Here is an 18208-nt window from a genome sequence, read left to right on the forward strand (position 1 = left end):
CACACACACTACTCCAACCTCGCATCTCCTCTCAACACACTCAACACGCCAGGACGCCGGCTGCCACAGTAATGCTCAACCCACTTGGTCGGTGGCCCCACCCACTCCATCCCGCCCCCGTCCCAACACCAATGGTCGCCGCGTGTAGCGCCTGGAGGCGCCGATAATAGGGTAGCGCCGTCTGCCACTCTTAAGATGTGTCCCGCCTCCTCCTCTCTCAGGGCTGGGGCTTGAGGGGCAGGAGCATCAGCGCGAGTAGCTGCGAGCAGCCGCGGCAGCGGCGGCGCGTCGTTGCAGTTGCGCCATCTGTCAAGAGCCGAGCGGGTGGGGAGGGGGCTGCCGCGGGAGAGGAGGAGGGGTCGTCGCAAACCGAAAGCCGCTGAGACCCGCCCGCCGGCCGGCCGCGGGAACAGAGGCGAGGCTACTCTAGGAGCCGCGCGTCGCCCGCCGTCCGGGCGCGCGGCGCTTCACCCCGCGCACGGAGGGCTCCCCGGGCGCACACAAAGCCGCCGGCTGCACCGCACCGCCCGGCGGCCGCCGCCCGCGCCAAAAAGCGATCGGGCCGCCGGGCCGGGGATACCTGGCGCCGCCCCCTCGGCGCTCTCAATAAGGCCCACCGGCTCCCGATCCCGCCGGAGCCACCAGAACCTCCGGAGCCGCCTTGGCCGTGCTGGAGGAGGGCGGGGAGAGGACCATGTGAATGGGTTCCGGAGCCTGAGCGCCGCACAGGTAAGCGGCCGGGGATGCGCGGCAAGAGGCCGCGGGGATGCTGCGGGGACTCGGGCAGCCGGCGCCCCAGCGCACCGCTGCTGTCGCGGTTGGGCCCCGCGCTGCAGTCTTCCGCCTGCCGCCGCCTCCTGGGCGCCCCGCGGGGCTGCCGGGCAGCTGGCCCAGCTCGGAGTCTTCCCGCTGCCGAGCCGGAGGCGCCCCTGCGGGGTGCGGCCCCGAGGTAACGCAGGGATGGGGGGGCCCATTTTCTCGCCCACGAGCGGGTGCGGGGTGAGAATAGGAATTGGCTAAGAGGCGAGGTTAGCCTAGACTCCACCCTCGCCCTCCTTTCGGGGCCCCCCGCGGGGATCCGGGCCTGTGTGTGTTGTTTTAATGTCAAGGATGATGTAATCACTTAATAATTGATGCCCCGTGCTGCTTCCCTTCCCACCCCACCCCTGCCCCACTCCTCCACCTCTCGGCCTCCTCCTGCGGCCGTCGCCTTCCCCATCGCATCCTCCTGCCTATTTCTGGCACCTCCCTTGCACTTCCCCCATCCTCCCCTTCACTCTTCCTGTGCCACCACCCACCCACCCTTCCCCTGTCCCCCAGTGCTGCTGGAGCCTTCGCTCCTCTTCCTCTGCTCCCCACCCTTTCTCCTCCCTTCCCTGCTCCCCGAATTTCCTCTCTACTTCCCTAGATCGATGACTGTTTTTGTTTGGTCGCCTCCTCTCTCTTATCTCTGCGGCCACAAGCGGAGGGGACTGGGCCAGAAAAAGGCCATGGAGCTTGGGCCCAGGCGGAGATTTGCTGGGACTCAGTGAGAAGAGGAATAATAAAATCACCCTTCTTGCCCCTTCTCTCACAATAAATCACACAGACTCTCCGTGTGTGCGTGTGTGTGTGTGAGTGTGTGTGTGACACAAAGAGCTCTTTCAGTGCACAGAGAGGAGACGCACAAAGTACCCAAGGATGGGTGCAGTGCTTCTTGTTTCTCTTCTCTGGGGCTTCCCTTTCTCACAGATAAAGCAGTTGATCTCTCTGAGAGTCTTTCCTGCCACACTTACCAAAAAATAAATGGCCCCAGATGCAAGGTGGCAGGTGCTAGCATTTTGCTGTATTCATGGGCCGGTAGTGTTGGCTGGCAGCTGCAGTATTTCTTAGATTTAAGGGGGAAATTATTCCAGCCATCTTAAGAGTGCCATTACTTTCAAGGTGCCCCCTCCCCCAGTCTTTTGGGCAAAGGTACTAAGAGCTGAGGTAAGATGAACTGATCTTGGGGCAGAAAATTTGTTTCTGAGAATTAGTCTACAGAGTGCTTAAGTCTTGAAATCTTATCTGCCCAGTGGTTTTGCTTTGCTCTTATGTTTAAACAAGTTTCTGGTGGCATTGATAACAGCATTAAATTGGTATTTGGAAGAAAACTGGAGACTCTCTTCCTTACTTTAAGGTTGCCTTCAGAGGCCCACATCCTTCCTCTCAGCACCCAAGTGACTACAATACTTTCTACCCTTTTGTGCTCTCTTTCTCCCAAGTCCCTGCCCTATGGGTATTGTGAGGAAGGGACTCACAGACTTTTGGAGGAAGTGGTTAACTATCTCACATTTTGGAGGCATTAGCTATGAGCAAAGGATGTAGAGAATCTTTTGACTGAACTGTAAACCATCTGCTTGATGTTCCTCTTAAAGAGGAGATGTTAATGTGAATCTAGGGGCTTAATGTGACATTCTATAAGCCAATGACTATATTACATGCTTAATTGATAATGTCCAAACATAGGTTGAAACTGATGATTCCTGAAAGCATGGCTCTTTGACTGTTTAAAGTAATGGAACTATCAAAAGTTTGTTCTTGAAGCATTTTATTGGAAAAGAGGTGTTAAGATTCATTAAACAAACAAAAAATGATTCCTTAAACATTTACTCCTGCACTTTCTAAGGATATACGTTGCAAAACTTTTTATATTAAAAAAAGCAATAGGGTTAATGTGTGTGCTGTAAAAACAAAGGGTTGTTTGTCTGATGCCAGATCCAGGAAGAAAAGTCAGTGCACAGTAAATATGCACTCTGTTGACCAAGTTAGACTTAATGATAAGGTTGAATGTGGACAAATGCACACTGGGCTTTCTGTGCCTTTACTCTATGCTTCTGGGTCTGGAATCTCCAGCCCCATCTGATTTGCTTGGGTACCATTTAACCTTTAGACCCCAGCTCAAAAGTCATCTCCTCTGTGAAGCTTTCTCTATCCTTTTCCTTCCGAACACCTCAGGCTTCCAGTTTTGTTTTCTAACTTCAGCTGCAGGCATTATGTTTGGCATGTGCCTGTTTCCATCATTGGTCAGTCAGCATTGAGGGAAGGAACCTGGTCTTATTTGTCTTGTCTCAATAAATGTTGAGTTAGGTCTTCGGTATGTGCTAGGCACCTGGACTAATTAGGCTAATGTTGGTAGCTATAATGAATAGGCCTGCAAAAATGTAATGGCTCAAAAGCAATAGACATTTATTATTTCTCATGTAATAGTTCAAAATGGGTATTTGTGGTTAGTGGGTGGCTTTCTTCCATGTAGGGATTCTGGGCCCCATGTTCTACCATCTCTAATGCTCCATTGTAACCTGCTTTCAGCTGGCAGGACAAAAGATGGAGTGGAAGGGGTGCACCCACTTTTTAAATACCTTGGTCTGGAAATGACACCTATCACTTCTACTTACATCCTTTCTTTACACTAGGGCTAGTTCTATGGCTACTTTTAACTGCAAGGGAGCCTGAAAAATATAGGTTAGCCATGTGAGCAGATGAAAGAACAAGAGGAAATGTATTTTTGGCCAGCAGCTTTGCCATATGCTGCCACTCAACAAGGCACAGTCATTGTCTTCAAGGAATTTGTAGGCTGATGAGAAATTAAATGGAAACCTAGAGCCTATACCCATCATTGCTTTGTTCTTTTGATATTATAAGTTCAGATCTTTTCATTTTGAACGTTTCAAAACACCTTGCTTTTTGTCAGTTCAAATTGCCAGTTCCTTCTCAGCATCCCTGTAATACAGTGATGTGATAGCTCCTGTATTGCCTTTGATATGTTTAAAGAATTTTTTTTTTTTACTCCAGTAGCACCTTTCTTGGCCTAGTTTTTTATCTGCTGATTTTAGAGACTCCCAAAGTGGCTAGAGGGGTCCTTAGAAATCCCGTCTTACCTTCTGTTAATTGAAAGAGGAAATTAAGCAGACTCCAGAGAAGAAACTTCTTGCCCCAGGTCATGCTAATGGGAAGGGAGTCTCTGGTAGCCCAGCTCTTCAGTCCTGCCTGAGTCCCCTCCATAATGCAGCTCCATATCCTGGCTTTGTGACTGTGAGCTTTGCATATTCCAAGGAGGTTAAGTGAGTTCCCAGACCTCCAGGAGCAGGGCAAACTGCTAAATTTCTGCATAGTCCCTGTTCTCCACAGCCCTCCAAATTGTTGGAGCAATTCTGTCTGTACTAGTCATAATACTTAATAACGCTCATATTTTTGCTATAAACAATTCGTTATATACATCTGTTCTGCAGACGTCAGCCCAGTATGTTATTGTGTGCAAGGCACTGGGAGATAAAGTTGTGAAATGAATACATCTACTGTCCTTGCTCTTTAGGAGCTCACAGTCTACTAGAGGAGATGAAAATGATTAATAATAGCTAACTTTTATTTGCTATCTGTCAAGCACCGTTTAAACTCTAATCCTAACAATAATGATATGAAGTGGTTTCATTTATAATCTCGTTTTTACAGGTGGGAAATTGAAGTAAAGGAAGTTAAATAGTAACTAACTCAAGATCATATAGCTAGCTAGTAAGTGGTAGAGTCAGGGTTCAGGCCCAGTTAGTTTGGTTTCAAAGCCCTTGCTCTTCGTTGCTAGGCAATAAGCAACATACTATATACAGATATAATGATGATATTAAATAAATGTGTTACATGCCATGTGGTAGGGGTAGTGTAAATGCTTTGGAAATGGTTGTTGGGAAACAGGACTTTATATCTAAATAAAAAATAAATGTTCATTCTTCTCTCTGCTCCTTCCATTTAGACTGTCATCTGTGGCTCACCTAAAAAATAGAAAAATAAAATTTTAAAATGGGAAAGCATTGCATCTTGATACTGGAAATACTCTTCCTCAGTGCAATACCTGTACTTTATTCTAAGTGGGTTCTTCTTGTGATCCACAGCTAGGTCTCTCTGAGATTGTGGCTTGTCCTACATATTTAATCAGGCAACAGCATTCATTCTTTGCATCTACCATTTGCCAGACATTGAACTAGATGATGCAGGGGCAGAGAGGTGTAATCCTGCCCCAAAGAACTTACCTGCAGGAGGAAGTCTTTGACTTCCACTGTAATAAATGCTGTGATTCTGGTGATTCTCACAGGAGCAAGGGAGCATATAGCAGGGAACATGATGTCCACATTGCCTCCATACAGGAGGTAAGTGGGGTGGCCAGGCAGAGAAGGCTGGAGGAGGTGTCTTCGAGATGAAGAGTAGAGATCTGAAGAGAGGAGTCGCCTAGTTGAGTGCTGTGTGATGACCGCTGGGCCAGAAGGAGCAGCCCAGAGGCCAATGCACAGGTCTTTTGGGAAACTGCAAGAAGTTCAGAGTGGGTGGGAGGAGACGAACAGAGGGAGAAGATAAGGCTGGAGGAAACACTGAGAATGTTCTTGTGTTTTGTCAGGAATGTCATTTAAGAGTTGTAAATGGAGATACTGCTTTGATCTGATTTTAATTACAAAGATCCTTTGGCCACCATGGGCTATTGACCAGAGGTGGTCAAGATGCAGAGAAATTAGTTGTGGAAACTCAAATGAACAACAGATGAGGGTCTGGATGGAGCAAAAGAGAGAGAATAAGAGAGGGTGAGATAAATATGGGGAGTGCAGGAGAGTGCCCTCAGAATTAGGCAGAGAGCTGCTGAGACAACAGTTCTGTAAGAAAAGCTGGTGTGTATGAATGGGGACTTTGTCCCGGATGCTTTGCACTTTTAGGTCCAGGTATCTCATAGGCAGTTGAATAGATGGGTGTGGAGTGAAGAGTAGTACTGCAAAATACTTGAAGCCATCGATAGGCAGTATTACTCAGGGAGAGTGTGGAGAACAGATGGAGCAGACAGGGCTGAGTGCGAGCCTGAGAACCGAGGAGGAGGAGAAGCCCAGGCCTGAGTGGGAGAGGGGCAGCCAGAGGACTGGGCAGGCTCCTTCTGGGGAAAGAGGTGTTCCTGATCCCCACAGGGAGAACATTGTGTCACAGATGTTAAGCAAGATTAAGAATGACAAATGTGGTTGGATTTCGCACCAAAGATCCTGAATCCAGGCAGAGCAGTATGAGGGGAGGGGGGGGTGGAAATCTAAAACTCGGCTGCTCTCCAGACCAAGGTAGAAATAGATATCAAAACCTGCAGAACACACAATCCTAAACAATTTAGAAATCATATTCTAATGCAGTGGTAGTCAACCTGGTCCCTACCGCCCACTAGTGGGTGTTCCAGCTTTCATGGTGGGTGGTAGCAGAGCAACCAAAGTATAAATAAAAAGATAGATTTAATTATAGTAAGTTGTTTTATAAAGATGTATTCTGCCAAACTTAGCGAAAATCCAACATAAATAAAGTACTTGGTAAGTAATTATTATTATATGCTTTAATTTGCTGTAACTCTGCTTTATAAATTTTATAAAGTAAAGTTACTTCCCTACTTTATAAATCACCATTACTGTGGAACCGGTGGGCGGTTAGAAAATTTTACTACTAACAGAGATACAAAAGTGGGCGGTAGGTATAAAAAGGTTGACTACCCCTGTTCTAATCCAACATGTCCAATTTACTTATGTGAAAAAATGAGCCCCCGAGAGCTAAGCAACCTGACCAAGGGGACAAAGTTACCACTGAGAGCCAGATTTCAAGCCTTTCAGCTCAGTACCTATAGGACCGTGTGGCCGATGTGGCCGTGGCTGTGGCTGTGGCTGTGGCTGTGGCCGTGGCCATGCACATTCCCATTGGACTCGGGCAGACAGTAAAGGAACTGTGGAGCCAGAGGATGGTGGGCTATTCCATTTATTAAAGTCTCGAAATGGCTGATGAACAAAAAGGCAGGGAAAACTGCTTCCCTCTCACTCAGGACTCCCACACCCCGACTCCCTCTCCAGACTCCCCTGACTCAACAGCCACACTACCAAAACAGGCCAGGTGGAAATACTCCCTCTCCAGCAAACAACCGCCCCTCCCCATGGAGGCAGGCAGTCCGCAATTTGTAATCTGCTGTCCTGAGGGCAACACCCGCAGCCTTCCATAGACTGTACACACGTGGTGCTGCCCCGCGCCAATGCAAAATACAAGCAGCAAACCTAAATACACTTGTTACGAACTTGTTTGCCCAACAGTGCCATACTTGGGTTATGGTCCCAGTTCAGCCCCTCCCAGCTCTGTGAGCTGGACCAAGTTACTTAATCTCTCTGTGCCTCCCTTTCTTCACCTTTAAAACAGGGATAATAGTTTTCTGCCTCAAAGGTTTGATGTGAGGAGTCAGAGAGTTAATGAACATAGAGCACTCCGAATAGTACCACACACACAAAGGAAAAGCTGTGTGTTTGCTGCTGTTGTTAAATGTGTGTGTGTATCTATGTATAAATACACACATACATATAATATATTTGCCCCTTAGGAAAGGGAGGCTGAAAATGTGCCAGGTGCATAAAAGGAAATTTTAAATATTTTAGAAAGTAGTTTGGGTGATTGCCAGTTCTGGATCAAGAATTGGAAAAAGGTAGGAAATTACTGTAGTTTATAAAATGTGATTGAAAACAGAATTTTTAGCAAGTCTTCTTAAGAAATGCAGAACCTTTTTTATTCTTGAGAATAGAAAACAGAAGCACTTTGAAGTTAGCTCTATAAAAGGGTTTCTTTGTTTTAGTCAGATAACCAGAATTTTAATCTATTTACAATGTAAATCCCTTGAGTTGGACTTCAGAATGTCATCATGACTTTCTGAAGATGGAATAAACTACGAAGTAGGAACCCCCGCCCCCACAAGTTCTGACTTTCATGCACTTGGTTCTTATGAAAAAAATGAGTAATTTGAGTTCAAGCAATATAGTCCTTTTTTTTTTTTTTAATGTTTCTAGTTGAACAAATCTAATTTTTAGCTACTAAAACACACAAGTAGCCTGAACAGTATTAAGCAAATGGACTCGGGTGACATGCAGTGCATATAACTTAGGGATAAGTGGCACTCTGGACTTGATTAGAACACAGTAATCCTAGAAGGATATAAATTGAACTGATTTATAGTCTAATAAAAACATGGGAGGAAAAGATAATGCTTACTGACTCATGAAACTTTAACAATGTTTATAAGGCTCTGAGTTGTAATATTTGGATGAGAGCGTTTTCCCATTCATCTCAGCCTGCTTCCAAAATGACCTGCGTTGTGCCTCACTCTGGGTGTGACGCAGACGTGGGTCCTCTGCCCAGGTATGCTCAGGAGGCAGAGGTCATCCCTGTAGACCTGTGACCTCACACAACACCCAGTTGATTTGGGCAAATAATGTAGTGAGTACCTATTAACTTTTGGGGAGAAAAAGTACAGCATGGGAAAGTCTTAACCCATTGGTTATTTCAACTCAGAAGGCCTTTTCTGAGGGCTCTTATCCCTGGCCTGGCATTCCCCTCTCTGTGACAGGACCATAGCATACCACAGCTGCTCATGCCTCTCTAAATGCACCATAAAAATAATAATGCTGACCATTTTTATAGAACCCTAGAGTCCTTGTTAAGTACTTTACATATAGTAATTTACTTAGTCATAACAACTCTGTGAGGCAGGTATTATTATCCCCATTTGACAGATGGGAACACTGAGGCTCGGAAAGGTAACTTGGACATTGTCGCACAGCTAATTACTAGGGAAGCCAGGTCTTTCTGGCTCCTAAACTCATGCCTGCTTTTGCTCCAAAGCTGTGGTTCTGCTCTCCCTATTTTTAAGCCTCCATGCCTTTCTTTTGCAGTTACTTTTGTGTTAAGTGTTGATGGTACAAAGGCATCTTTACCCGTCCCCCTGGAAACTCACTGCTACTGATGACTCTACTCAAGACTTACCTTCTGGGAAGTCCCCCTGTGGTCCTATCTCTGGGCTCCCCTGGTGTTTGGCTACTTCCCTGTGAGCACTCTTGTCACAGCCTGACTTATAAAGCAAAGTGAACTCAGCTGGGTGGGAGAGTGGGCAGATACTGGTCTTTGTTTTACTGCCTTGTGGGCTCTTTGTAAGTTAGGCATTGTAGCAGCTTTTACATGGTTTGATTTCCCAACATAACATCCAGTGCTATCTCATGAGGTACTGTGGCTATTATTGCCACTTAGCTGGTGGGGAAACTGAGGCATAGAGGTTAAGTGATTTAGTCAGGGTCACAGAGCTAGTAAGCAGCAGAGTCAGGATCTGAACCCAGGCAGCCAGTCTGGCTCCAGAGTCTGTGCTCTTAATACTAAATCTGTCCCATCTCTCAGCCGAGATTATAAACTACCTGGCCCACCCAGTACCTCATGTCCATGCACAGTAAAACATCAACCCTTGTTCTTCCAGCCACCCTCGCAGAGTGACTAACAATGTATTGAACCAGGTCTTAGCTCATGATAAGAAAAGAGCTTTAGGGCCATAGTTGCATGAATATCCTCTGAGGATCTTCTAGAATGCATAGCCCCAGGCCCTGTTCTCATTTAGTAAGTATGGGCAGACAGGGTTGAACCCTGAAATCTTTCTGTAGATGAGAATGTCAGCTTCTGAGGGATGAGGAATGAGCAAGTATACCATCTCAGCCACAGTGATGGGAGCAGGCCCTGAAGGGTAGGAAGTCACCAACCAGCTTGAGCCCGAGGGAGCAGCAGCGCAGAGGAGCCTGGGCATCTGAAATCCATCACAGAAAGACCACTTTCCTTGTATTTTTAAGATTTTTAAGTACCTGCTCCTTTTGAATGTGCTAGTGGGATTTTATCTAATGAATTCAAACACTTTCATTTTCTTCAGTTTCCATCTTGGCGGTACCCAAAATAGTAGGCTTTTCATGGTGTTGTGTAAGGATTCCATCTGCTTTATACTGAAAAGTAGGGCTTTAATGGAAAATTAAAAATGAGCCACTTTGCCTTTCCCACAACAAAGCCCAGGGCGCTCTTCCCAATCCTTTCTCCTCTAATCTCCAGAAAAAGTTACTGAGTCTGTATTTCTGTGAAACCCTGCCCAATTTAAATTCTACTGAAAAGGCAAATAAATACCAACAAGTTCCTTCATTTCCACACATTGTAGTATCTGTTTAAAAGCAATAACAATTTCAAATACTGTCACTTATAAAATTTTAATTTTAAATTTATTTCAGAAGTTGTGTGATATGTTGCCCATAGTTAGACACATGCACACAAGGGTACTCGGAAAGCGCTGGTCTCTATGAATGGCTTCTCGTGTGTTTGCTCACAGAGGTTGGGGGTTTCACTTTCTTATTGTCTAGTAGTTGATTGTCTGACCTCGCAGAAATACAAACAGAGCACCTCATTGTTTTCAGATATGGGAGCTGGGTTATCAAAGAACTCTAACATTCTGTCATTCTATATCTCTTAATCATTGTTGTCTTCTACTTGAAAATGTCAATTCTGTGGCTGTCTCTTGTAGACCTTTGCCTCTTGATATGTTATTTCCTTCAGGCTCTCCTGTAATTTGCAAATAACAATACCAATTGCAAAAACAAACAAACAAAAAATTGTTGTTGTTCCACTCCTATATTGAGTGAGGAGGTACTGATTCATGTCAAAATAGATGGGTTGGCTGATGTGGATGCTGGTTCTTGTGCCTTGTCCTTGTATTAACAACCCAATGAGTAGGAGAAAGACCAAATTTCTTAGCCTGTTATTCAGTTTCTTCCACTATCTCCATATTAAGTCATACCTGGCTCACCTCATTCACCACTACATTAACACTTGATTAACCAGATGTCAATCTCCTGTATTATTAATATGGAATCAGTGTTCCAGCCTTTTTTTTCCTCCTGGAATCCTCTAATCCTTCTTTCCCTCAGCATTCTATCCATTTTTAAAGGCCCTGTTGGAATTCCAACTCCAGGAAGATTCCTCTAGCCTCCTCATTTTCTGGCATTGAATATTTATATCTCTCAGTTACTTCCTAATAAATGATGCCTTATGTTGTTAGTTAATTCCTGGTATGAGGAATCCAAGGTATAGAGAATTTTTGTGACTTACTCAATGTTATACATTCAGTTACTAATTTAGTTTAGACTGGAATCCAAGTCTCCTAGAAATACATATCATATTTATGGGTCCTGTTATCAGGAGACTGTTGGCCTCATGTGTGCAAAAATATTCCTTTCTGCTCCTCCTTCCTTGTTTTTGGTTCCCCTGTAGCATGTGGCAGGATGTGCAGAGTGTAGACAGTCGGTAGATGTTTATTAGACAGGCCATAGCACAGGGCACTGGGGTGCATAGCTGGTTTCTGGCTGTCTGTGGAGCTAGGCTGGCATCTCCTTGCATATTGAGCTGCTTTACTTTGGCACAAGACTCACTTTGTACAGATCCGCATAATTTAGGTTCAGTTATTGGACTAGACTGTTTCGGGACCCATCATTGTGTTTTGAGAATGGTATATGTGTATATAAAGGTTTTTGTTCATAGTATTGAGCTTTTTGTTAAAAGTTTTGGGTGGTCAAGGAAATAGTTATTCTTTGCCCTCTGCCATCAAGCTTGCATGAAGATTTTCACTGAAAACAATAGAATGTCACCAGTGCACAGTGATGTTCAAGACCAGGGTAAATGCAGAATATTTCAAAATGTGGAGGAAACTGTAAGAATATGCTAGTGAATGACTGGAGAGGGAACGGTAGCAGATTGGACCACAAGTGTACCCTGGGGGAACTAGAGAAGGCTGGCGCTCACCTGTTGTGCACCTGCCCGTTCCTGGACCTCTCCAAGTAGCATTTTACTGCGTCCCTCAGGTATACAAACCCATCTTTGGCTGTGAGAGCGCCTTCCTCTCCATGCATTCATTTACTGGGTAGTAACACCATTTGAAGAATCTCGTTAGCAGGGGAGGGGAGGGTTTGTTCCATCATATACTTAAGGTCCTACAAAGTAAAGATTTCACACTATATTCCAGCATATACTACAGCCTCTGTATGTGTATCCTTCAAAAGAATGATTGAAAATAAGCCTTTTCAAATGTTTTCTATGGTTGGGTGAGGGACTACTCAAATAATATCTATAACAAAAGACACAGCAGCAAACAGGCAGTGTTTGTCAGCTGCTTATTAAGAGTCTTCTCAGCTACCTGGGAATAGCTCTCTGTGGTTCCTCATTAATGGCTTCCCTTGCCAGCCCTCACCTGGATACCAGATTTAATGTGTCTGAAGGATGGAGACCAAGAAGAATACTTTCTGTGAATGTAGACCAACTACTGCAGCCAAGACGGGGAAGCGGGGTACCTGTGCTTCCCTGTGCTTTGAAATGCCATTATGGGGTTGGGAAGTAGTAGTGAACTGTTTTTTCTTCCTTATCCTTTCACTAGCTGTGATTTCAGTGCTTTTCCCACCCTTCTCCCTACTGCCACAACCACCTTAAATGTGGGAGGTCACACGCCACTGACAAAACGCACTTTGCCCTTGGCTGGCATGTAATGTCACCACTGTATCCAGTTTCCATGTTCAGTCACTTTTGTACATGTCAGTGTCAACATTGTCCATTTTAAGTAGCAAGCTACTATAAGGCTAAAAACACACTTCGTTTAATTCGCTTAATGTTCAGGTTATAACATTGCACTGAACTGTGCAAATTGGGAGGTCTCCCAAGTGTTTTCAGTACTCCAGAAATGAGCTGCATCTTGAATAAGTTTTCTTCTTGTAGGTACTATATTAGGTCCTCTGCACTGATGGACCCTCAGAGTCATGGTTTAGAACCCAGATTTTGGTTGCACATTGTGTTTAGGCTCCACATCCTTGGGTTAAAATACAGTGATCCCAAATCCTAGTCCTGTCTGCAAGTTAGGGTCAAAGCATAGATCACGTGTTTTACCACCCTCTTTTCATATAAGTGTGGTTGACCATATAATTCTCTGTTTTATAATCATTATTCAGCTGATTCTTGATTTCAGACTGCCAAGAGTTGGAGGTAGTTCTCTAAGAGCCTGAGAACTGCTAGTGGAAGCCAGTGAGGTGTGGCTGGGAAGAACTCATAAGGACTGTGGTATAAAAAGCACAACCGGATCCTCTGTGGGTGCCAGTAACTCCTGGGAAGTTCTGGTTAGTTTATAACTAAGTGTAGTACAAGAGGAATTGGTGCTTGGAAAACTGCAACCCCTGATGTTCTCAGATTGTACCTCAGCCTGACCATGCCACATGGGAAGAGTCCAGTGCAGGAAAGAGTTGAGTCCTTGATCTGGAAGGCCGGAGGGAAGCCCCGCTGCCTTCCCTGATCTCACATCCCTAGCTGTGACAAAGGTTCTGTTTCTGGAAATGAAACATACTGGCCTCCACCCCTACACCAGCACTCCTGTGTAGTTGAGATCCAGAACTGATACTGTGGCAAGTGCCCTACTCCTGTCTCCCAGCAGAACAACACCTAGCTGTACTCTCAGGGTCTCCTGAATGAGCTGGTACATGTGGAAGTGATCCACTAAACAGAGGGGTGTTAGTGAGGCTGGAGAGAGAGGGGATAATGGACAGAGGGGGTCAACAAAGTTGGGAAGGGCAGGATGATGGTAAGTATAGAAGGAGCCCTACTATCTAGTCTCTTAGCCTAAGACTTAGAGCATCCTCCTCACTTGACTGTTTAAACCAGTTCTCATCTCAAGGTCACCAGAAGATCAGATTTTCTATTCCAAAGTGATAAATACTATTGGGAAAAATCACAAAACTGAGTCAAAGGGAAGTTTTCTGTGGCTGCCATACAAATTTTTCCAAACTGGGTGACTAAAAACAAAAAATCTTTCACAGCGAGGCCAGAAGTCTTGAAATTAAGGTGTTGGCAGGGTTGGTCCTTTCGGAGGCTCTGAGGAAGGCTGTTCCGTGCCTCTGCCCTAACTTCTGGTGGCTTTTGGCCATCCTGGGGTTTCCTTCGTTTGTAGACCCATCACTACAATTCCTGCCTCCATCTTCGCAAAACCTTCTCCTCTCTTACAAGGATACTTGTTTCTGGATTTAAGACCCACTCTAATCCAAGATGATCTCATCTCGAGGTCCTTAACCTAATTACATTTGTAAAGACCCCTTTTCCAAATAAGGTCACACTCACAGTTCCAGATAGACATATTTGGGGGAGGTACAATTCAATTTAAGATAGCCCTCAAAGGGATGAAAATTAGCAGTAACTCGGAGGGAGAAAGAACAGATGAGAAAGGTATTTATTGGTGTCAATGCCTAAGGGGCAGGGATGCTAGTTTACATGTGTGATTTTTACACATGTAAAATAGATGAAGGTACAGTGAAATTTTTATGTGAAAGGAAAGAAGTTTGAAGGTGTGGAGTGTCCTGAAAATTTTCAGTAAAATTGGAGGCAGAGCCATCACCTGAGAGTATAAGATTTGGAGATGGGACGGGGGCTTGGAGGGTCTAGAAACAGCCACAAAACTATAGGATGATGGGTTAATAAATGGGTAAAAGGTATTACAGAGAAATTGAGAGGCACCATTGGAATCTGTAGGTGTTTTTGATGGTTCCCTTTAGCTCAGTTTTGTGATTTTTGCCTGATAGTGTTGATCATTTGGGGATAGAAAATCTGACCTTCTGCTGACCTTGAGTTGAGAATTGGTTTAAATAGTCAAGTGAGGAGGATACTCAAGTCTAAGAGACTAGAGAAAATATAAATTGAATCAGCTGAAAGGTTTCAAGCTGAACAGGGGAGTGAGCTGACTTGGGATGATGGCTAAAGTAGGAAGGCTCTGAGGTTTTAGGGATGTGATGAGTGAACACAGCAGGTGTGGAGAAGGAGAGACAAAGGAGAGAAGGCCCTAGGACAGGGGTCCCCAAACTTTTTACACAGGGGGCCAGTTCACTGTCCCTCAGACCGTTGGAGGGCCGCACTATAAAAAAACTATGAACAAATCCCTATGCACACTGCACATATCTTATTTTAAAGTAAAAAAACAAAACAGGAACAAATCCAATATTTAAAATAAAGAACAAGTAAATTTAAATCAACAAACTGACCAGTATTTCAATGAGAACTATGCTCCTCTCACTGACCACCAATGAAAGAGGTGATCCTTCCGGAAGTGCGGCGCGGGCGGATAAATGGCCTCAGGGGGCTGCATGCGGCCCGCGGGGCCGTAGTTTGGGGACCCCTACCCTAGAAGGAGGAAACCCAGGGAAATAGAAAGTTTCAAAAAGATACTGAACAAGGGTGACTTCCTGTTGAATGAATCTCCACTTAACAGAATAGAGGTTCACGACATTAAATATAAAGAATTCAAGGAACTGAAAGGCATAGGCCCCTTTTGCCCTTGGTTCAAAGGGGCATAAGTGGTATCTTCTAGTAGAATGACATGTTTGTATGTTGCACTTGTAAAAAATCCTGCATGAGTGTTCTGGGACCTCTGAGACCTTGCCTTATGACCAGTGATATAGTGGGGATACTATTTTAAGCTGGTATTCAATTTATTTTCCCTTCCTCCTAATTATTGTTGCCCTGGGAGTCCCCAGTGAGGCTAAGGATTCCATTACTTCAAGGGAAGTACAGACAAAGTCTAGGACAAAGAAGACATTGTTCAGCTTTCTACTTTCGGAACAGGCGCTTGAAGCATGTTTCAGAGATGAGGGTTAGCCCAGGCCTTTCTCTAGAATCAGATTTTGTTAGAAGAAAAATGATTTGTGGGTTGCAAGGAGCCAGTTCTCAGAAGGCCTGGGATATACTGTACAGTAAGCCATGCAGGAGGGAGGCTGCAGGAAGGAGGAATTACACTCCTGGTTTAGAGGATGGAGCTTGTAGAGATTTTGATGAGACGAGCGATGGGAAATGAATAGGTTGCTGGGACCCCTACTCTGGGTGGTGGAGGATCATCTGCAGGCAGGCAGCACTGGGACCCTGCACCCTTAGAAGGAAAGCACCCGTGGTGCGCCCTGCTGTGCGGCACTGTAGGCAGAAACAAGCCCTGAGCTGGTGTCCCTTCAGTTTCAGTGCCTGTATGTGGCATAGGAGAAATCCTGACGGCCACGCAGGCCCCACAGGCAGAGGCGGAGGTGCTGGGGAGCTGTGTGGGAGAGCCTGGACTCAGTGTGAAGAGCGCACGGAATGCACTGGCCCAGTCTCACTGCTGAGGGCGGACTAGGAGCTTGACTGCAGATATCCACCAGTCACATCAGCAGAATCAGACCAATATTCCAAGACAGAGGGATGTGACATCCCCAAGAGGCTAGTGATGGCTTGGAGGGCAGCACCTGGACCAGGTTCTCTCCCCGTCCTGTGGTGGACTTTAATAGTCCTCTGGAGGAGGGAGGGAAAGGCAAAGGAACACAGCCATGAGAGGCAGAGTTTGGTTTAATTTGACTAACTTTTAAAATCTGATGAGATTAAGTTATCTGGAAGTAGCAAGATTGTTTTTTCTATCATAAACAAATGCAGTGGTCATGACCAACTTGAATTCAACTATAGAGAGATGAAGTAACATCTTTTGTATATAGCTGAGTCTAAGTGTAAATTTCAAACCTGCCAGACTGCATTTGAGCTGTGTTTGAAAGTGCTGTGCTGCTGGGGCTGCTGCTGCCTCTGCAAAGTGACGTGCTTGCATTCCGACCGAGTGCTTCTTCCTTTGAGTAAATCGTGGGTGAGCCTGCCTGTGCCAGGCGCACCCTGGGGGGAAGTGGGACGAGCTGCTCTCTCGGGGAGCAGAGTTGTCCACCAGATATCCCCAAAGGTAGTGGAGGTTTGGGCTTCCCGTTGTTCAAGAAGAGGCAGTTCTTCTGAGTGCCTTGAAGGAAGGACCTCAGTTGCTATGGAGCCTCAGGTCCAAGGAAACTATTAGCATTTCAGGCCTTTCTCTAATGAACATCTCATGATGCTGGAGACAAGAAGAGAGTTTTGACTGGGTGTGATCCTTCAGTTCCATACTTTAAAGGTCCCCAATCAGGGTGAGTACTAGAAATTGTAGTCTCTGACTACAAGGGGGAAAGCTCTTCATTTTTATTCCATCCCCATGAACTAAATAAAGCATGAGTTTATGAAAGGATTCATTTCCAAGTATAATTCATAAATAATTACTAGAACACTCAAATGAGGGGGTGGGGAGGAACCAGTTAGCTGTTTTTAATTACATTACATTTCTCTTTAACATTCATACAAGGATGATACTGCATTTAAGATGTTTTCAAACCTGCTGTTTCTTAAAGTGCCTAGTAATTTTGGAAGAGAAATCTGTAGTCTTGCTTAGAAAAGCGTGCATTTGGTGGGGTGGAGTAGGGTGGGACGTTGCCTGTTGGGATACTGCTGATGGAATTTCCTACTAGAAAATCACTGTGATATTTTGAGCACATCTTCTCAAAATGTAAATACCCTCATCTGTCAGTGGGAACCAAGGAAGCTAGAGATGGGAGACCATAACATTTACTGAAAGGAGTCACTACAATAATTAAAATTAAAGAACTTTTTAAAATGTTGATGTATTAACACAGGTCAGTTTCTGATATTTTGGGCCAATGAAATAGTTAATCTCAAAAATAAAGATGCGGTACATATATACAATGGAATACTACTCAGCCATAAGAAATGATGACATAGTGACATTTATAACAACATGGATGGACCTTGATAACATTATACTGAGTGAAATAAGTAAATCAGAGAAAGCTAAAAACTGTATGATTTCACACATAGGTGGGATATAAAACTGAGACTTGTGGAAATAGATAAAAGTGAAGTGGTTACCAGGGGGAAGAGGATGTGGGGGAGGGGAAACAGGACCTGAGTGAATGGGGATGGGGGAGGGGAAAAGGTGTAAAGAGGGAAAAATGATTTGACTTTGGGTGATGGTTATACAACATAATCAACAATTCAAATGCTATAGAAATGTTCACCTGGAGCCTGTGTACTCTTAATAATCATTGTCACCCTGTTAAAGTTAATTTTCTAAATAAAATTAAAAAAAAAACAAAAATAAAATGAAATAAAATTTCTAAAAATTAAAAACATGTCCTTATATATATATTAGTGCAAAAAACATTTTATAAAGATTAAATGTTAAAAAAAACACAAGACCATTTATTCATGCTACATATTCACTCACCTTACTCAGCTTTTTAGCCACATACTTGTGTCACTGATTTTTTAGTGAAGAATGAATTGTTTTTAGTTTTCTCGTAGAGTTGCCTGTAATCTCCTTCAAAGTTGTGTTTTATAGTTAATATTTGAAATTGTTCCTATGTTCATTTGGCATTTATGTACATATCATATTTTTAACTGAGAAAATAGCTCACTCTATAGATTCTCTTAAACTGAGAGCAAATTCTGCTAA

General features: G+C 44.5%; 1 protein-coding gene across 3 annotated transcripts in view; it reads left to right on the plus strand.

The window, feature by feature from the left end:
- The first annotated feature begins 237 nt into the window (after nucleotides 1-237).
- Nucleotides 238-18208, plus strand: part of FYN (FYN proto-oncogene, Src family tyrosine kinase) — a 230844-nt gene continuing 212873 nt past the window's right edge. For all 3 annotated transcript variants that reach the window (XM_066373451.1, XM_066373453.1, XM_066373452.1), the window contains exon 1: nucleotides 238-729. The gene's annotated coding sequence lies outside the window, so the exon portion shown is untranslated. The remainder of the gene's footprint in view (nucleotides 730-18208) is intronic.

The sequence above is a fragment of the Saccopteryx leptura genome, chromosome 3 (assembly GCF_036850995.1).
Source record: "Saccopteryx leptura isolate mSacLep1 chromosome 3, mSacLep1_pri_phased_curated, whole genome shotgun sequence".
NCBI classification, from domain to species: Eukaryota; Metazoa; Chordata; class Mammalia; order Chiroptera; family Emballonuridae; genus Saccopteryx; species Saccopteryx leptura.